The sequence below is a fragment of the Macaca mulatta genome, chromosome 1 (genome assembly GCF_049350105.2).
Source record: "Macaca mulatta isolate MMU2019108-1 chromosome 1, T2T-MMU8v2.0, whole genome shotgun sequence".
Taxonomy (NCBI): Eukaryota; Metazoa; Chordata; class Mammalia; order Primates; family Cercopithecidae; genus Macaca; species Macaca mulatta.
Window position 1 is genome coordinate 238,558,398 of NC_133406.1, and position 21,836 is coordinate 238,580,233.

General features: G+C 54.4%; 1 protein-coding gene across 22 annotated transcripts in view; it reads right to left on the bottom strand.

The window, feature by feature from the left end:
• Window positions 1-21,836, bottom strand: part of PRKCZ (protein kinase C zeta) — a 147,615-nt gene that overhangs the window by 60,375 nt on the left and 65,404 nt on the right. The window contains exon 1 of one of the 22 annotated variants that reach the window (XM_028841098.2): window positions 1,132-1,533. The exons of 20 other annotated variants lie outside the window; for them this stretch is intronic. The gene's annotated coding sequence lies outside the window, so the exon portion shown is untranslated. Of the gene's footprint in view, window positions 1-1,131; window positions 1,534-21,836 lie in introns of those variants that run through there. One more of the 22 variants, XM_077979724.1, reaches the window with a different exon arrangement.

Genomic DNA, 21,836 nt, shown 5'->3' on the forward strand with positions numbered 1-21,836 from the left:
CCCGGTGGCCGCTCTCTGCCCCTCCTCACATGATCCTCATGGTGTCACGGCCTTGGCGGCTGGAGACAGCGGCCCAGGTGAGGATGGAGCCAGGTGTCCTCGCAGGGCAGACAAGATCCGCCACTGGATGGCCGCTGGCTGACAGTGGAGCGGTGAAGTCGCCCCAGGCCTGGCAGGCTGGGCTGTTTGCCCCCGCCTGTTTTCCTTTCCACCCTCTCCTCCCCAGGCAGCCCCGTGAAAAACAGGATTTTTTCCACACAGGGACAGTTCAAATGGGCCTCAATATTTACACATGACTGTCAGAGGAAGGAGAGCGGACGCCACACTGGAGCCTGAGCCAGGCTAAGATGCAGAGCGTCACTGACTTCACCTCAGGAACTCGCCAGACACAAGCGGCGCGAGGCCCAGGCTCTCCAGTCCAGTTTCCTTTAACCTAATAAATCTCAGGGCAGGAGAGCCAAACCAACCGTGCCCCCGTTTCCATTCGAAGTTACCAAAAACATCATCTTTATAACATGCATTTGACAGTCCAGCCCATGTGGACTGTGCCTCTTATGAAAAGTGCCAGTACCAAGCCTGTAACCAGACAGCGGGTCTTGTCCTCCTTCAAAACCGTGTCTCGCTTTGCTTCTCCAAAACGCTTTGAAACGGATGTGTGTGTAAACAGAATCTTTGGAAACGTAACGTACAACGCGAAGCTTTGTGCTTTTATAAAATTCTATCATAAAAGCGACTTTCATGAACCAAATGAAAGTGCCACGAATATACTGAAGTGGAAATTGTAACGGAATGTTTTTAAAACAGGCAAATGACTAGCTCTGGCTGGAAACTGCTGAAATCAGGCCACACGGATGGTAAAACCTGCTCCTCTTCCTTTAAATATTCAGTGCGAGACCAAGAAGACAGCGGTCCTCCAGGAGCGCAGGTGAAACAGGCCTCACGGCGGCGGCGGGTGGTTCAGCCCCCCCAGCCCCCCAAGAAGGCTCAGCATCCCAGTAGCCTGGGGCACGGTACGGGGTTTGACAAAGGCCTGGTGACACCAAAGGCCCCTCCGGCCACAGACGCGACTGCCAGCAAGCACGAGGCCACGCTGGGGCCGTGCAGCCTGTGCTCCCTCCGCATTCCACCCACCTGGGCGCCAGGCCTGGGCTCCACAAAAGGCGCAGACCCCCGGGGACGGCCACACTTTCGGCCCCTGCGCCCCTCAGCCCTGAGGAGGTCGGGTGAGCGCCCACGTGGCTCTGCCCACGACAACAGGGCGCATCCTGCCCTAACCAGCCCACAGCTGGTCCTGGCTCCAGGAGTCCGCAGGCCTGACTTTTCCCTTCGGGGGGCGCTCTGCCCGCCCAACAACCCTCTCTGAAGAGAAAAAGAGAAGCGTGTGAACCGGAGGAGATGGAGGCCCCGTGGGACACAGACACAGCGGCGCGCTGCTTGTTAGGGTGGGCCGGTGGCGAGTCGAGGGACGGACGCACAGCCAGGGGCGGAGCCGAGGGACGGACGCACAGCCAGGGGCGGAGCCGAGAGACGGACGCACAGCCGGGGGCGGAGCCGAGGGACGGACGCACAGCCGGGGGCGGAGCCGAGGGACGGACGCACAGCCGGGGGCGGAGCCGAGGGACGGACGCACAGCCGGGGGCGGAGCCGAGGGACGGACGCACAGCCGAGGGTGGAGCCGAAAAATGTGCGCACAGCCGGGGAGGGGGCAGAGTCTAGGGAAGGACGCACAGCGGGGGACGGAGCCGAGAGGCGCACGCACAGATGGGGGCGGAGCCAAGGAATGGGCGCACAGCCGGGGGGCGGAGTCAAGAGATGGACGCACGGGGTTTGGGGGAACCGAAGGACGGATGCACAGCTGGGGGCGGTGCCAAAAGGCGGGCGCGCAGCTGGAGGGTGGAGCTGAAGGACGGACGCACAGCTGGGGGATGGAGCTGAGGAACGGACGCACAGCTGGGGGGGTGGAGCTGAGAGAAGGACGCACAGCTGGGGGCTGGAGCTGAGAGAAGGACGCACAGCTGGGGGGGGTGGAGCTGAGAGCAGGACGCACAGCTGGGGGTGGAGCTGAGGGCCGGACGCACAGCTGGGGGGATGGAGCTGAGAAGGACGCACAGCTGGGGGTGGAGCTGAGGAACGGACGCGCAGCTGGGGGTGGAGCTGAGAGAAGGACGCACAGCTGGGGGGATGGAGCTGAGGAACGGACGCGCAGCTGGGGGTGGAGCTGAGGGCCGGACGCACAGCCAAGGGGGCGGAACCGAGGGACAGACGAGCAACTGATGGCAGAGACGAGGGACAGACGGACAACTAAGGGCTGAGCTAAAGGCTGGACGCACAGCTGTGGGGCGGAGCCGAGGGATGGACGCACAGCCGGGGGCGGAGTCGAGGGAATGGACGCACAGCCACGGACAGAGCCCAGGAAGGGATGCACAGCTGGGGGGCGGAGCCAAGGGGTGGGCGCGCAGCTGGACGGCGGAGCCGAGGGACGGAAGCACAGTCGAGGGGTCGGAGCCGAGGGATGGACAAGCAGCTGTGGGCAGAACCGAGGGGCGGATGCACAGCTGGGAGGCGGAGCCAAGGGACGGACACACAGCTGGGGGGCGGAGCTGAGCGACGGACACATAGCTGAGGGGCGGAGCCCAGGGACGGATGGAAGCTGGCTAGAGCAAGGACACAAGGGACCCACGCCCAGTGCGCCTGGGAAACCCTGAAAATGCGCCAACTGGACACCCTTCAAGTTCAATCAGTAAAGAGAGTGACGTCCTAGCAGACGCCAGGGCTCATCAGGGAGCCCCCAGCAGGCTGAACAAACTCTCCCACAGGACACAACACACAGCCCGGCGTCCCCAGTTTCCACCGGGACAAACTGAAGTGTCCCCTAAATTCACGTGGGGAGCCCTAGCTCCCAATGTGGCTGTATTTGGAGATGGGGACCCCACGCCTCCAGAACTTGAGAAAATAAGTTCCTGTCGTGTGTAAGTCACCCTGTCTGTGGGGTTCTGTCACAGCGGTCCAGGCGGGGACTGACCCCGCTTCCCACCACACACACACTCGGTCCCTCGGAGACTAAGGATGGAAACGTGGGCAGCAAAGCGGCGAAACATTTTAGAAGGAATTACAGAAGATCTTAGTCACCCTGAGTCACCTGCACACGTGAGAGACAAAGGGCCCGTGGCTAGGGACGCTGGACTGAAAAATCCACGAGGAAAATGGAGTCAAAATAGGAACAGAAGACCAGAGCAGGCGTCTCGCCCGAGAGACACAAGCATCTCAGCCCGGAGAACCATCGGAGCAACCTGCAAGGCTGCCCAGGCGTCTCCTACACTGTGGGCTCGGCACAAATCAATCCCCCGCAGCCCCAAATACCTTCGAGGCCCAGGAGTGCACCGGGGAAATGGCTTATTCTCTGGCAGAGCCTCGCAGCTCAGAAACGAGGACCGTTTGCTCCCCCTAGGGCCCGGCAGCCCTACTGCTGCTCCGGGAAAGCTCAGAAACACTGGCTCCTGGGCTCGGGAGCATTCAAGAATGTCTGATGATCCCAAGGTCTGTGGACAAGAGAATGCATAAACTGATGTGTGGGTGTCCAATGGAAGATACAGCCAGTGCGAAGCCCACCTCAGCCACGTGCAGTGGTCCAGAGGTGTCTTAAGAAACACCAAAAATCAAACCCTAGGGTGACAGAAACATGGTGCCATTGCTGTAAAACCAAACAAGTAAAAAAAAAAAAAAAAACCCCAATAGGCCGGTGAGGTGGCTCATGCCTGTAATCCCAGCACTTTGGGAGGCCGAGGTGGGTGGATCACGAGGTCAGGAGATGGAGACCATCCTGGCTAACACGGTGAAACCCCGTCTCTACTAAAAATGTAAAAAATGAGCCGGGCGTGGTAGTGGGCGCCTGCAGTCCCAGCTACTTGGGAGGCTGAGGCAGGAGAATGGTGTGAACCTGCGAGGCAGTGCTTGCAGTGAGCCGAGATTGCACCACTGCACTCCAGCCTGGACAACACAAGGAGACTCTCTCAAAAACAAAAGCAACATCTTGTTTTAGAATACACAGTCATGTGACAAAAATGTTCTAGTAAGCAAATAACCAATCCAATTTCAGGCTGGCAGCTGTAACCAACCCAGTTTCAGGCTGGCAGCGGTGGGGGACAGGCTGCGGCTGGCTAGGGCTTAAGTCCTGCCCCTGGCTGGCTGCTGGGGGCAGTGTCCATCGATTACCACGCTTTATATTGCTGGGAGTCCTGCGCTCCTAGCGTGTGTCAAAAGGTATGTTGAGTAACAATAGAACTAAATGACCTGGGGGCCCAGGGACAGAGAGGATAATTTCAAGCATTTCCTTCAGACCTGCCTCCTTCAAATATCCCGTCTCACTTTTTAAACTTTAAGGATTCGTTTTGAACTTTTATTAGGGAAGGGAGTTGCCCCAGCCTGTGTTGCCCAGGCTGGTCTCCAACGCCTAACCTCTGGTGATACGCCCACCTTGGCCTCCCAAAGTGCTGGGATTACAGGCGTGAGCCACCGTACCCGGCCTTCAAATCAGATTTTTAAAAAGGAACAAAGAGCTCTGAGCCTACAAAGAAACTCCCAGGTGTAAGAAGTCACCAGCATCCCTACCTGCTCGCGGGCGCCGCCTGGAGCTTGGCTCGAGGCAGGACACAGGTGGCAGCCAGTGGTCAGCTCCAGGCGCCATGGGGACAAATTTGCAAATGCCAAAGGAAAATGAGCGAGAGGCAGGAATTCAAGTGACCCAAAGACCACAAAGGCGAGGCCACGCCCCACCCCACTGCAGTCCAGCTGGAAGGTCCAAGCCCATGATGGCGGCCCTCTTCTGGGAAGGCCAAGTGTGCTGGCACTGCCTGCGGGAGGGTCGAACCGTGTCAGGCGGGAGTCCTGCTGTGTGTGGAGACCGAGTGTGTCAGGCGGGAGTCCTGCTGTGTGCGGAGACCGAGTGTGTCAGGCGGGAGTCCTGCTGTGCGGAGACCGAGTGTGTCAGGCGGGAGTCCTGCTGTGCGGAGACCGAGTGTGTCAGGCGGGAGTACTGATGTGTGCGGAGACCGAGTGTGTCAGGCGGGAGTCCTGCTGTGTGCGGAGACCGAGTGTGTCAGGCGGGAGTCCTGCTGTGTATGGAGACCGAGTGTGTCAGGCGGGAATACTGATGTGTGCGGAGACCGAGTGTGTCAGGCGGGAGTACTGATGTGTGCGGAGACCGAGTGTGTCAGGCGGGAATACTGATGTGTGCGGAGACCGAGTGTGTCAGGCGGGAATACTGATGTGTGCGGAGACCGAGTGTGTCAGGCGGGAGTCCTGCTGTGTATGGAGACCGAGTGTGTCAGGCGGGAATACTGATGTGTGCGGAGACCGAGTGTGTCAGGCGGGAATACTGATGTGTGTGGAGACCGAGTGTGTCAGGCGGGAATACTGATGTGTGTGGAGACCGAGTGTGTCAGGCGGGAATACTGATGTGTGCGGAGACCGAGTGTGTCAGGCGGGAATACTGATGTGTGCGGAGACCGAGTGTGTCAGGCGGGAGTCCTGCTGTGTGCGGAGGCCGAGTGTGTCAGGCGGGAGTCCTGCTGTGTGCGGAGACCGAGCGTGTCAGGCGAGAGTACTGATGTGTGGAGACCGAGTGTGTCAGGCGGGAGTACTGCTGTGTGTGGAGACTGAGTGTGGCTCCAGGAGATGTGCGCGGATGCCAAGTGCCAAGGCAGGGCCTGCAATGGTTCACTATATGTGTCCACACGGCTGGGCCATGGTGCCCAGATGGCTGGTCAGATGTTATTCTGGATGTTTCCATGAGGGTGAGTATGGATGAGATAAACATTTAAATTGGCTGACTATGAGGGAAGCAGACTGCCCACCACAATGCAGGTGGGCTTTACCCGAGCAGGCGAAGGCCCCCACAGAACAAAGGCTGAGCTCCCTGAGCAGCAGTGCTGCGGCCGTGGCTCCTCCTAGGTCTCCAACCAGCAGGGCCCCCCTGCGGATTTTGGGCTTCATGAGTCCCTATGAACAAGCCAGTTCCTTACAATAGATCTTTCTATACACACACCCTATTGGTTTGGTCTCTCTGGAAAATCCTGGCACAGGGTCTCCAAGGTGGGAGTTCTGAGCAGGCATCATGTTTCCCACTTTCCTCGCCCTCCCAACCCCCATGCAGAGTCCCGCGGGAAGGCATGCCAGGAGCCCCTGAACCTGGGGACCCTGGTTGGGCAGGACGCCCAATACTCCCAGCACCTGGGTCTTGCCTCAGTGAAAGGGGGGAAGCCCCATGAGGTCCATGCCAGTCCCCAGCTGGAAAGCAGGGACCAGGTGAGTTATAAGGGATCACAGGGACAGCAGGGCAGCCTGTACTTAACAAATACACCTTTTGGCCGGGCATGGCAGCTCATGCTTGTAATCCCAGTACCTCAGGAGGTCGAGGCAGGTGAATCACTTGAGCCTAGGAATTTGAGTCCAGCATGGGCAACATGGTGAGACCCTGTCTCTATAAAAAAAAAAAATACAAAAAATTAGCTGAGTGTGGTGGCATGCACCTGTAGTCCCAGCTACTCAGGAGGCTGCGGTGGATCACCTGAGCCTGGCAGGTGGAGGATCACCTGAGCCTGGCAGGTGGAGGCTGCACTGAGCCAAGATCACACCATTGTATTCCAGCCTGGGCAACAGAGCCAGACCCTGTCTCAAAAACAAAACAACACAAACACAAAAAAAAACCCACCCTTTTTATCTGGGGGTAATTTCAGATTCACAGGGAAATCGCACAGGCTGTGCAGAACCTAGTAACCAGAAGCCTCCCTACGGCCAAGGCCCTGCCTGGCCCCGACTCGCCTATGGAGGCTGCGAGGAAGCCTGGTGCTACCCAGAACCTCAACTCCAGCTGTAGGCAGAGCCGCCCTCAACTGTCTTTTTTAATCAACTATTTTTAAGAACAGCTTTAAATTGGAGAGTTCCCAGAGAGCCCGCCTGCCCGGCTCCTCACAGCTCTCACCTTCCACCTGCTTGCTACACTGTTACAACTAATGAGCCAGGATCCATGGCTACCTGAAGCCATACTCAGACCTTTCCTCGGTTTTCACCCACTGTCTGCGTCCGCCCCAGGGTCCCGTCCAGGAGTCCGCGTGTCGCCGTCCTGCCTCACCGGCCCTGCTGCACCGTGAGTTTCTCAGACTCCCCTTGCTTTCTGACCCTGACAGTTCTGAGTGCAGGACGCCCCTCCGTTGGGACTGGCCTGGCGTTTTTCTCAAGGTGAGACTGCACTTAGGGCCTCCTTAGCCTCCTCTAAATCAAAGGAGCATCTTTCTTGACAAATCCACATTCCCACCTTTTTGGGGGATTCTGCAGCTGCCAAAAGAAACAAACGAAAGCAACCACGAAAACCCCCCAAACCTTCGAACTTCAGGCAATTGACTAGAAGGTTCCCTAAGTGCAGGGGGCCTGGACACGCTGGCCGGCAGCCACTCTGCCTTTCTGGCCGCACAGGCGGGGATGCTGGGGGGACCCAGCGGCCTCCACCCCTCAGAAGTCACAGTCGGATTTTTAGTGTTTGGGTTTCTGCTTGGAAAGTGACGGGCCTATTTCTGACGCAAGCGACAGTCAGCGCTGTGAGAAGAAGGGAGCCGTTCTGGGTAGTGCGCTCTGGGAACGGCCCCCAGCCCCCAGATACTGCCGGCGAGGAGACTGTGGGCCTGGCACCGCGAGTCCCCCGGCCACCTCTGCGGAAAAGGGTCCCAAAGACAAGCCCAGCTTAGCAGCAGGTCCTTCCGGGGGTGCGTCAGGACATAGCCTGGGGTCTCCCGCAACGCCCCCTACACAGTGGACGGTGCAGCCGTGTGGGTCAGGCTGAGCGCTGGCTGTGGCAGAAGGGACCTGGCTTTGGAGTCAGAGCTGGCTCGATGTCATGTGCCCATCAGGGACCCATCCTGCCACCTCCCTGGGTGCCAGGCTCTGCTGAAGCAAGCAGGGAACAAAATTGTGGAGATCACAGGGGCCGCTCCTCCTCTTTCAGTCTTAACTCTGACAACCTCAGGGAACTCTGTGCGTGTCTTTGAGATTCTATAATTAGGACGGCCACAGGAATTCTAAGGAGCTCAGTTTCCATGGCAATCTCGCGCCTTGAGCGCTCTGACAAGACGTAGAAAACACGTTTTAAAACACTAAGCTCGGCGCAGCAGGCTGGGACAGGCGACAGCCCTCGGGTGTGGGGGCGGTGAGGGAGGGGCTGAGTCCCCGGCAGCAGGTCAGGGGGCACTCGAGGCCTCCCCTGTTCACTGGACACGGCCCCACTACACGGGGTGACCAGCACAGCCCAAAGCAATGCCACAGGACGGCTCTGCGGTGCCCGGATGGGTGCGAGTCAGTGGTCGAGCCGTGTGCCGAGAGACAGGTGCCTTCCATGGTGGGCCAGGTCAGTGACCAGGAGGACAAGGAGACAGTGAGGTGCCCTTGGGCCAGGAGGTCCCCAGAAGCCGGGGTGCAGCTGTCACCGAGGGTGCAGGTAAAATGGGCACTGCCACCTCTAGACTCCACTTCTTCCCCGGGCAGCGACTTCCACTGAATTCTGGGCTCCAGGAGCCCGGGGCCACCTGGCTTCCTCTCCAGGCCTCCCCAGCACACAGTTAGCTGCCAGCATGTCCTAGGCAAACAGAGACACAAGAACAGCAAAGACCGCAAATTCGTGTCCAGAGCTAAGGTGTCCCAGGGCTGCCTGTGGCCCAGACACTGGAGTGTGGGGTTTGGGGTGGGACCCCACCTCGCCTGACTCAGCCTGGTTGGCCACTGGTCCACAAACTGACCTGCACCCTCTATAGTGGGCACTGGGCCACCCTGGCCAGGGGCTGCCAGGGACAATGGAGAACACGTTGGACGTGGAGTCCTAAAAAGCCACCAAGAGCCGCAGGAGATGCCGTCAGCCTGTTTGCCTGGTGCGGAGCCCCTGAGCCTCGGCTACACCCACACCAGAGCTCCCACTGCATTTCAGGCCAGAACGCTCGCGGCAGAGCTGTCTGAACAGAAGTCCTTCATTCCTTCTGGCTAGATGGCGCCAGCCACGCAGGCACTGCTCCAGAGGCTGAGGGCAGTGGGAGGCGGGATGGGCCCAGCCAGGACCAGAGGGTGAGAAGGCACAGGGCAGGGTGTCTGAGGATCTGGGGTGGCCGTGGGGCAGAGGCAGCGGTGGGGGGCAGTGGAGGTGCAGCCCCTCTATCTGAGGGACCTGCCCGGATCTCAAGCCTGCAACTCAAACTTCCCGTTTCTAACCACAGATCTATTTCCCAGTTGAAAAATGTGACTGAAAACATGCTGTGCTTTTAAAGGTAACTGAAAAATAACACTAGAGTCACAGAAGAAGACTTGGAAAAGGTTTTGGGCACCACTGTGGCGGGAAGCGGATAGCTGCCCGGGGCACAGCGTCTGTTTTGGGGACCGGCAGCCACAGCCCAGGCTCCCACCGAGGCAACCACCTCCCTCTTCCCCACAGCTGCTCAGTGCAACCACACGGCACAGAAGAGCTCAAGAGACAGAAGAGGCACAGCCGAGGCGCGAGTCGGGCAAATGGGGAGCCAAGCTCTGCCGACTTCTGTCCTCTCACGTCCAGGCACGTGGGACACACGGACCCCCAGGAACGGGCAGAGTCTGGCCCTGTGAGCACTGGGGCCACACGGCACAGCACAACGGGTATCACGGTGTCAGTGACATAAAGGGACAGGCAGGTGGATAAGGGACCTGGGAGGGATGGGCGGGCATGTCCCTGCCACGACGCAGTGGCATGGGGGCTGCTCAAGTGTCTGCGGCCCTCGGGAAGGTGACCCTGGGTGCGGAGCAAGTGGCAAGCCTGGGCCAGTCTTGCAGTCCAAGCCTCAGGTCCCCTCGCGGTGGAGCTGGGCAATGCCATTCCCCAACCATAGGTTGTGGCCACTGCGTCCAGCTGCCCTCATGGGTGGCTCTGATGCCCCGAGACCTTGGGCTTGCTCATCTGGGGTCTAAGCCAATTAGACGAGGGCATTTCCCAGTGACATCATGGGCCCAGGGCGGTCACGTGACTGAGACACGCAATCAGGCTGGAGGGGGGTGGGCATGGCAGGGTCGGCGGGGCAGGGTCCCCAGCCGAGGGCGGCTGGGGGGAGATGGAATGAGTTGGGTTACCCACCAGCAGCACCCACCTCTGGACACGTGATGGGTCACCTGCCCATCACCTGCAGCCAAACAGCCTGTGGTCAGCACCTGCCCCGGCCACTACTCCGGCTGGGCAGCCCCTGCAGCCCAGGGCAGCAGACCAGCTCGCCAAGGCCACCAACGTCGGCTGACTTTGGTTTTTGAGCTGAAAATTTTAAAAGTCTATAAAACAGAGCCTTGTTCACTGAAGAAAACTTTCCCATTGAGGAAGCTGACAGGCCTTGGCATCTGGGTCTCTGGTGCCTGGTGCAGGCGGGGGCAGAAACTGCGATGGGAACACACTGGGTGGGGGTGCTGGATGCTGTGCTGAGAAGCCCCTGCAGGACCCCCAGGTGATGCTGCCCCAGGGCAGCCTTGGATAGAGCGATCGGGCGACAGCCTTCAGGACAGGGGCAACATCCTCAGGCCGTGGCATTCCCATCTGCGGAAATTCAGCTGCCCGACTGCCTCCCACAGTGGCCAACATGGACCCCGGGACAGGAACCGCGCTCCACAGAAAGAAAGTGCTTCATGTTGGCGAGAGGCAGCTGGGCGGCTCCTTCCGGGGAGCAAATCCCCGCATGGAAGGCAGGAGGCCGTGGCTTGGGCGCGTGGGCCCCCGAGGGACAGCCACTGTGGCATGGACTGCTGGAGGAGCCCTGAGTAAATCTGACTGGGAAACCTGGCACTGCCCTCCGCCCACACTCCAGCCTCCTTCGAATAATCGGACTCACCTGCCACGGAATGTGCACAGAAGGCGGGAGGCATCACAAGAGCCTCAGTGTTTACTTGGGTTCCCTGGGAGCGTGTCAGGGGCCACGGGGACCCACAGTCACTCCACGTCTTGCACCCAGCCCAGGGCCCCATGCCTCCCTCCTCAGGGCAGCCGGGCTGGGACGAGGGCCAAAGCCTCCAGTTCCCAAGAAGCCAGGCCCCCTAGGGTGTCCTCCGCCCCACCGTCCCCAAATGCTGCTGTCAGCAGCCGTTCAGGAAAGTGCCCCCGAGAGACGTTTCGGAAGGAATTACATTTCTACAGTTTGGCCTTACAATCAGTTCTACTGAAAACATCCTAACTTGTTGTAATACAAAATCCAGATTTTAGGAAATGACTGAGAGGCTGACCAATATTTTCACAGTTTCCGTGGAAAGATGTACGCCAACTTCCAAGCAGTCAGTTGCAAATAAATTCATACCAAACACCGCTCCTTTCTATGTAAGAATTTTTTTTTCTGGATTCACTAAAACAAACAAAACACATCAACACCAACAAGAAGCTGCTCCGAGATCCTCACTGCTACGTTCCGTGTCCCCCACCCTCAAACAGACCCAAAGGCCCAGGCTGGAGGCAGAGATTGTCCAGCGCCCGGCAGAGCCAGGCCAGGAAGGCCACTGTGAGGACGTGCGGCTGAGTCAGAATAACTCAGAACCAAGAGTTGAGCTGCAAGGGGATGCGGCGCTGAGGATGTGGCCAGGGACGTCACGCTAGGAGTCTAACCCTCCTCCCACGAACGAGCGATAAAAGCTGGAAAATAAGCAAAAACTGTGTTGGAGGCATCCGAGACCAGCAAGCGCATCAGAAGAGGAGGTGTTGCCAGAGAGATGCGCCACCCAGGCCGTCACGTGCACGGCGTCTGCTGACCCTTCGCAGGCCACACAGAAAGCTGGGCCGGGAATCTCACTGAGACAAAAACTGGGGTTCACAGCCACCAGGACAATCAAGACCTATGGAACTGTCTCCATCGGCTCAGCCGCCACAGCAAAATACCATAGACTGGGTGACTAAGTGACAGGTATTCACTTTCTCACGTTTCCAAGGCTAGAGTCGGGATGACGGCGACTGAAAGGCGGGGTCTCTCCTTGCTTGCTAGCGGCCGCACGCTCACCATGTTCTCACGTGGTGCAGAGAGCACAGGTGCAACCTCTCTTGTGTCTCATCCTCTCATCCTATAAAGAGCACAAATCTCACCACAAGGGTTCTACCCCGTGACCCTAACTACCACCGTGACCCTAACTACCGCCGTGACCCTAACTACCGCCGTGACCCTAACTACCGCCGTGGCCCTAACTACCACCAAGACCCTAACTGATTACCAACGTGACCCTAACTGATTACCACCGTGACCCTACCACCGTGACCCTAACTACCACTGTGACCCTAACTACCACCATGATCCTAACTACAGCCGTGACCCTAACTACAGCTGTGACCCTACCACTGTGACCCTAACTATAGCCATGACCCTACCACCATGAGCCTAACTACTACCAACACCCTAACTACCACCATGACCCTAACTGATTACATTTACCACCATGACCCTAACTACTGCCGTGACCCAACTACCACCATGACCCTAACTGATTACTGCCATGACCCTAATTACCACCGTGACCCTAACTACCGCCATGACCCTGATTACCGCCATGACCCTAACTACCACCGTGACCCTAACTACGACCATGACCCTAACTACCAAGACCCTACCACCATGATCCTAACTACAGCTGTGACCCTACCACTGTGACCCTAAATAACTACAGCTGTGACCCTACCACCATGACCCTAACTACCACCAAGACCCTAACTACCACCATGACCCTAACTACCACTGTGACCCTATTGCCGTGACCCTACCGCCGTGACCCTACCATGACCCTAACTAGTGATGACCCTAACTACCACCATGACCCTAACTACAGCCGTGACCCTAACTACCATCATGACCCTAACTACAGCCATGACCCTACCATCATGACCCTAACTGATTACTGCCGTGACCCTAAGTACCACCATAACTACCAAGACCCTAACTACCACCATGACCCTAACTACAGCCATGACCCTAACTACCATGACCCTAACTACAGCCGTGACCCTACCACCATGACCCTAACTACAGCCGTGACCCTAACTACAATGACCCTAACTACAGCCGTGACTCTACCACCATGACCCTAACTACAGCCGTGACCCTAACTACAATGACCCTAACTACAGCCATGACCCTACCACCATGACCCTAACTACAGTTGTGACCCTACCACCATGACCCTAACTACAGCCATGACCCTAACTATAGTCGTGACCCTAACTACAGCCATGACCCTAACTACCACCATGACCCTAACTACTGCCGTGATCCTAACTACCACCATGACCCTAACTACCACCAAGACCCTAACTACCACCATAACCCTAACTACCGCTGTGACCCTAACTACCACCGTGACCCTAACTACCACCATGACCCTAACTACAGCCGTGACCCTAACTACCACCATGACCCTAACTACAGCCATGGCCCTAACTACCACCATGACCCTAACTGATTACTGCTGTGACCCTAACTACAGCCATGACCCTACCACCATGACCCTAACTACAGTTGTGACCCTACCACCATGACCCTAACTACAGCCATGACCCTAACTATAGTCGTGACCCTAACTACAGCCATGACCCTAACTACCACCATGACCCTAACTACTGCCGTGATCCTAACTACCACCATGACCCTAACTACCACCAAGACCCTAACTACCACCATAACCCTAACTACCGCTGTGACCCTAACTACCACCGTGACCCTAACTACCACCATGACCCTAACTACAGCCGTGACCCTAACTACCACCATGACCCTAACTACAGCCATGGCCCTAACTACCACCATGACCCTAACTGATTACTGCTGTGACCCTAACTACAGCCATGACCCTAACTACAGCCATGACCCTAACTACAGTCGTGACCCTAACTACAGCCATGACCCTAACTACAGCCATGGCCCTAACTATTGCCGTGATCCTAACTACCACCATGACCCTAACTACCACCATGACCCTAACTACCACCAAGACCCTAACTACCACTGTGACCCTAACTACCACCATGACCCTAACTACAGCCATGGCCCTAACTACCACCATGACCCTAACTACAGCCATGGCCCTAACTACCACCATGACCCTAACTACCACCGTGACCCTAACTACCACCATGACCCTAACTACAGCCATGACCCTAACTACCACCATGACCCTAACTAACTACTGCCGTGATCCTAACTACCACCATGACCCTAACTACCACTAAGACCCTAACTACCACCATGACCCTAACTACAGCTGTGACCCTAACTACCACCATGACCCTAACTACAGCCATGGCCCTAACTACCACCATGACCCTAACTGATTACTGCTGTGACCCTAACTATAGCCATGACCCTAACTACAGCCATGGCCCTAACTACCACCATGATCCTAACTACCATCGTGACCCTAACTACCATCGTGACCCTAACTACCACCATGACCCTAACTAACTACTGCCGTGATCCTAACTACCACCATGACCCTAACTACCACTAAGACCCTAACTACCACCATGACCCTAACTACAGCTGTGACCCTAACTACCACCATGACCCTAACTACAGCCATGGCCCTAACTACCACCATGACCCTAACTGATTACTGCTGTGACCCTAACTACAGCCATGACCCTATCTACAGCCATGGCCCTAACTACCACCATGATCCTAACTACCATCGTGACCCTAACTACCATCGTGACCCTAACTACCACCATGACCCTAATTACCACTATGACCCTAACTACCACCATGACCCTAACTACAGCCATGGCCCTGACTACCACCATGACCCTAACTACCACCATGACCCTAACTACCACCGTGACCCCAACTACCACCGTGACCCTAACTACTGCCGTGACCCCAACTACCACCATGCGCTAACTACAGCCGTGACCCTAACTACCACCATGACCCTAACTACCGAGGTGACGCTACCACTATGACCCTAACTACAGCCGTGACCCTAACTACCTGTCAAAGGCTTTGTCTCCAAACACCATCATGCTGGGGGGTTAGGGCTTCAACATATGGATTCTGGCCACAGCATTCCAGAAGTGCACGCCTTGTTCAGTTATGCTGGCCCACAGCCAGGGAGGAACTTGGCCTCAGGAAGAATGGGCCTCCAGGCTCCCTCACGCCTGGTGCAGACGAGACTGCCGCCACCACACTGGGAGGAGTTAAGGGTTCTGGGGCCACTGGGATGTAATGACAGTATTTTGCACGTGAGAAGGACACAGAAGAGACATTCCCACCCCAGAAGAGAGAACTAGGATGCCAGGCGCAGTGGCTCATGCCTGTGATCCCAACACTGTGGGAGGCTCAGGCAACCGGATCACCCGAGGTCAGGAGTTCGAGACCAGCCTGGCCAACATGGCAAAACCCTGTAATAAAAATATAAAAATTAGCGGGGTGTGGTGGTGTGAGCCTGTACTCCCAGCTACTTGGGAGGCTGAGGCAGGAAAATTGCTTGAACCTGGGAGGCGGAGGTTGCAGTGAGCCGAGAGCGTGCCATTGCCATCCTGGGCAAAAAAAAAGAATCGAATGGAAATTCTAAAAATAAAAAATGAAGTGACTGAAATTAATAATTTAAAGGGTAGATTTAAGAGTAGATTGGGTGAAATAAGAGATAACCAGTAGGAAAAAAATCTATATTGAAGCACAAAGCAGAAAAAACCAAGACAGAAGAAATCCAGAAAAAAGAGCACATCAGACATACAGGTGTGAAGTGTAGGGGTTCCAGGGGAGAGAGAACAGGATGATATTTGAAAAGTCAAGGGCTGGCCAGGCACGGTGGCTCACACCTGTAATCCCAGCACTTTGTGAGGCCAAGGTGGATGTATGATCAGGAGTTCAAGAACAGCCTGGCCAACATAGCAAAACCCTGTCTCTACTATAAATGCAAAAAAATAGTTAGATGGTCATGGTGGCAAGTGCCTGTAATCCCAGCTACTTGGGAGGCCTTGAGGCAGGAGAATCACTTGAACCGGGGAGGTGGAGATTGCAGTGAGCCGAGATCGCACCATTGCACTCTAGCATGGGCAAGAAGAGTGAGACTCCGTCTCAAAAAAAAAAAAGAAAAAGAAAAAGAAAAGTCAAGGGCTGATATTTTCCAAAACAGACAAAAGGTATCACGTCCCTGATTCAAAAAGCTCTACCAACCTCAATTAGGAGAAATTCTAGGTTCCTCTCTCTTTCACAAGGCTGCTGTTGTGATGAAGACATTTTTAACAGGAGTCAGAGAAAACAGAGAGACGCTGCCTTCCAGGGGAGGCAGTGAGGCTGGAAGGCGCCCTCACCACAGAAATGACAAACACCCTAAGCCAACGCAAAAACCTGCTTGGGGAAACCCCCTACCTGCCTAGAACTCCACACAGAGTGGAGAGCACCCTCCAGAAATAATGCCAAAGACATTTCCCACACAAACAAAAAGCAGATAGTTACAAGTTTGTGCTGAAAGAAATACTAAAGGGACTACTTCAGGCAGAAGGAAGATGGTCTCCATGTAAGCGCCGTCTTGCAGGAAGACTAGAGTGCCTAGAAGGGTAACCCGGGGGGTAAATCTGAAGGACCACTGTCTAAGACAACACTTGGTTTGTGGGTCTGAAATACACATAGAATTTACAGACATGATAATAACAGCACAAAGACTGATAGAGTAATAGCACAAACTACAATAAGGAAAGAAGAAGAATTAGGCCAGACACAGTGGCTCACGCCTGTAATCCCAGCACTTTGGGAGGCCAAGGCAGACAGATCACTTCAGGCCAGGAGTCTGACACCAACCTGGCCAATAAGGTGAAACCCTGCCTCTACTAAAAATATAGAAAATAGTTAGGCATGATGGTGGGCCCCTGTAATCCCAGCTACTCAGAAGGCTGAGGCAGGAGAATCACTTGAACCTGGGAGGTGGAGGTTGCAGTGAGCCAAAATCACGCCATTGCATTCTAGCCTGGGCAACAAGAATGAAACTCCATCTCAAAATAATAATAATAATAATAATAATAAAGAAATAAAAAGAATTAAACTGTTATAAGGTTTTGAAGGAAATGGTAAAAGCAGTTTAAGCTATGTTCCAAGGATGTGACTCATAATTTCTAAGGTAGCAAATAACATTAAGAGAAGTATTACTTAACAAAGCTATAATAATAAAAGGGGGGAAAGTGGAATAAAAACACTTGGTTAAACCAAAAGAAGGCAAGAAAGAGTGACAAAAGAACAGACAGGACAAATAAAGACCAACAGCAAGATGACAGAGCTACGATGTAACACACCAGTGTGACATTAAACGTAAACGGACTAAATCCTTCATTTAAAACACAGCCATTTTCAGACTAGATTAAAAATAACTAACTTCTGCTTATAAGAGTCATTTCCAAAATATACAGAAAAGAAAGTAAAAGGATGAAAAAATTGAGCAAATAAACACTAAGTCCCCTTCCCTCCCTCCCATCACACACACACACACACACACACACACACACACACACAGAGCTGGTGTAGTCACGCTAACATCATACAGATCTACAGATCAGATGTTAATGACAATAATACTTTTCATCTTAAAGAGCAACATTTCATCATGATAAAAGCATTGATCAAAAGGAAGATATGGCCAGGCATGGTGGCTCACACCTGTAATCCTAGCACTTTGGGAGGCTAAGACGGGCGGATCACCTAAGGTCAGGGGTTCAAGACTAGCGTGGCCAACATAGTGAAACCCCGTCTCTACTATAAATACAAAAATTAATTGGGCTTGGTGGCGCACACCTGTAATCCCAGCTACTCAGGAAGCTGAGGCAGGAGAATCACTTGAACCAGAGAGGCGGAGGTTGCAGTGAGCCGAGATCCTGCCACTGTACTCCAGCCTGGGTGACAGAGTGAGACTCCAAAAAAAAGGGAAATAATAGGCTAATCTCTCTCATAAATACAGTTGCAAAAACAAACACAATAATAGCAAACTCAATCAAACAAAATACAAAAAGGCTAACACATCACGACCAAACAAGGCGCACTAAAGGAATGCCATAGGTCTACCATTAAAAGTCAATCCATAGAATTCATCGTATGAACAGAATAAAGGACAAAAGTTCTGTCACGTCAACAGATGAAGGAAAAAAAAGCATCTGAAAAAATCCAACGCCATTCATATTAACAACTTTCAACTGGAAATAAAATAGAATCTCTTTAATTTGTTGGTGGGGATTTACAAAGGAAAACAGTATTTCCACAAACAGCACCCTTAATGGTGGAATTCTTAAAGCTTTTCCCTGAAATCAGGCACAAGAGGATGTGGCTGTCACCACTTCTGTCCCACACTGTTTTGGAAGGATCAACAGTGCCAGGGTAACAAGGCAACAGCTGAAGGAAAGGTAGAAACAAACAGCCGGTCACTGACGAAATGGCGGTGCAGAGAGAGATTCCGGAGCAACCACAGACAAACTATGGGGACCAGGAGAGACCAAGACGAACGAGTTAATCACACTTCTTTACATATTGCTATAAATAAAAAGACAAAAAACCAAATTGTAAAAGTAATACTGTTTAAAATAGCATAAACATTGAAATACCAGGGAATCATCTGAACAAAAAATGTGGGTGACTGCTACACACAAGACTACAAAATATTATTGAAAGAATTTAAGGCCGGGCACGGTGGCTCGCACCTGTAATCCCAGCACTTCGGGAAGCTGAGGCAGAAGGGTCACTTGAGCCCAGGAGTTCAAGACTAGCTTGGGCAACATAGGGAGACCCTGTCTCTACAAAAAAATACCAAAATAGCTGGGCATGGTGGTGCACACCTGTAGTCCCAGCTACTTGGGAGGCTGAGGTGGGAGGATTGCTTGACCAGGAGGTCAAGGCTGCAGTGAGCCATGATCACGCCACTTCACTCCAGCCTGGGCAAGAGTGAGGTCCTGTCCCTCTAGAACTCCCCCACCAAAAAGAAAAAAACCCAATCAAAGGCCTAAAGATAGGTCCATGGATTGGAATCCTCAGTATTGTAAAGACGCTAATCTCCCATACTGATCAGTAAATCCAAATGCAACCCAAATGTCTTATTGAGCTTTTGAAAATAAATAAGCCAATTGTGAATGGCCTATTAATTAACAAGCCCATGTGTATGGAAATGTAAAAAGCCAAGAACCACCAAGATAAACTTCAAAAATAAAAACCTCAAATCAGAGACTCCTAACACAAGTTACCAAAGGTGATTATAAAGCGGAACAGTACGACACGGGGGCAAAAAACGAAGGGGACAGATCAGCCCAGAAAGAGGCTCCACACGCAGCCGGGACGCAAAACCCCTCATTATAAACTGAGCTTCGGCTTTCTGTTCATCAGAAGACACCATCCATGGACCAGAAGGCGAGCCGCGGAGTGACAGAAGACGTTTGCAACACACATTATCAAAGCGCTTGTCTCTAAAACACAGTCCCCACGAACCAACAAAAAAAGACGGACAGCCCAGTGGCATTGCTTTTCGACAGCCCAATTTTGAAATGGGGCAAAAGACTGGAACAGGCACCATTATAAAGGAGGGTCCCCAATAACCCAGGAGCCTGGGAGAAGCAGCTCACCTCAGCTGTCACGAGGCCACAGCCTGGTGCCTTCCAGATCTGCTGTGTTGGCGACAACCCAGGGCTCTGACAGCCCACGTGCTGGAAGGAGGTGGGTCCAGGAATTCCCACACAACCCAGAGCAACTGTGCCATCAACACAGATTCAGCCTTTGTCTCAGTTTCCCTGCACACAGCCCCTCTGCCCCTGGGAATCCTGGGGTGTGGTAGGAGCCTGTTTTTGCATGCTAATGAGATGATGGGGAGCCGGGAGCCCCCAGACAGCTCCAGGATATGGCCTGTCTTCAGCAGGACCAAGGAATGCCTAATAGGTTGGAACTTTTGATCCCACAGCCCACGGTCCAGAGACGAGACAGGGGAGACTGAGTCCGTCAGCAGCGGCCGGCTGTTTAATCAGTCGTGCCTGTCATGAAGCCTCCACGAAAACCCCACAATGCTGTGGTTAGGGGAGTGTCTGAGTTGGTGAATACACCAAGGTGCTGGCGGGCGGGGTGCCTGGAGAGGGCATGGAAGCTCTGCACCCCCCACACCTCAGCCGCCCGTGCAGCTCCTCCATGTGGCCGTTCTTTCCAATAAACGAGTACACTAAGCAGAGCGTTTTCCTGCATTCTGGGAGCTATTCTAACCCACCCCTGAGCCTCAGGAAGGGGTCATGGACACCCCCAATTCACAGCCAGTTGGTCAGAATCCAGGTAGTCGCCTGGCACTTGCGGCTGGCTCTCAAGCAGGGGCAGTCTTGTGGGAACGAGGCCGTAATCTGCGGGGTCTGCACTAACGTCAGGTAGTTGATGTCAGAGCTGAATGGAAACACGGACACCGGCTGGCGTCAGAGTGGCTGTGGGTGCAGAAAATCCCACATAACTGGAGTCAGAAACGCAGTGCAAAGTGCGACCTGGTGCGGCCACGCGAGGGAAACGTCTGTTTCCCAGAAACTCCACTCCTGGGTGTGCCCACAGGAAGGACGCACCATGGGCAACAGAAGGCGCTCAGATGTCTGTGGCCAAAAGCCGGGACCCCGGTGCCTCACATGAGGAGGGTGGATGCATAAGACGTGGAGAATTCAGCCAGCAGAGCAGCCCCGCGGTGGGGACGGACACGGCAGAACCGCACTCCACCCCATGGGAGAGCCCCACACAGGGGCCCGACTGAGCGGCCGCACTCAGGGTGGATGGCCCCAGATCCCAGGACAAAAGCTCAAAACAAGCAAAACTATCTGCAGGCACAGAGGCCGGGGACGGGCAGTTACGCCTAGGGTCACCTCGGGGTGTGGGGGCGGCCCCGCACCCAGGGGACAAGCTACACACGGATCAGCTACGTGACGTGGTGCAGTTTGCTTTGTAAAAACTCGTGGAGTTGAACACTCCAGATGTCATGTCTTAGCGAGTTTTGTTTCAATTTTAAAAAGTCAAGAGAGAAAAAGAAATCAGAGAATGGAGGCACCCAGACCGTAACATTCTTTCCATAAAGAAAAGCTGAACCCCCCAATAGCGGGCAGCTACACCTGCTGCATCTCAGCTTCTTCTTTTTCTTCTTTTTTAAGACGGAGTCTCACTCTGTTGCCCAGGCTGGAATGCGGTGGCGTGATCTCGGCTCACTGCAACCTCCACCTCTCAGGCTCAAGCGATTCTCCTGCCTCAGCCTCCCGAGCAGCTGGGACTACAGGCGCCCATCACCACGCCTGGCTAATTTTTATATTTTTAGTAGAGACGGGGTTTCACCGTGTTAGCCAGGATGGTCTCGATCTCCTGACCTCATGATACGCCCGCCTCGGCCTCCCAAAGTGCTGGGATTATAGGCGTGAGCCATTCCACCCAGTCATCTTATTTTTTTCTTTGGCTTATTTTCTTTATTTGCTCTATAAACTTAACTTTCATGAGTCGAACTCAAAAGTCAACCTGCTGTTTGATTTTTTTTTTTTTTTTTTTTTGAGACGGAGTCTCGCTCTGTCGCCCAGGCTGGAGTGCAGTGGCCGGATCTCAGCTCACTGCAAGCTCCGCCTCCCGGGTTTACGCCATTCTCCTGCCTCAGCTTCCTGAGTAGCTGGGACTACAGGCGCCCGCCACCTCGCCCGGCTAGTTTTTTGTATTTTTTAGTAGAGACGGGGTTTCACCGTGTTAGACAGGATGGTCTCGATTTCCTGACCTCGTGATCCGCCCGTCTAGGCCTCCCAAAGTGCTGGGATTACAGGCGTGAGCCACCGCGCCTGGCCTGATTATTTTTGTGAATTGTTTCAAATAAAA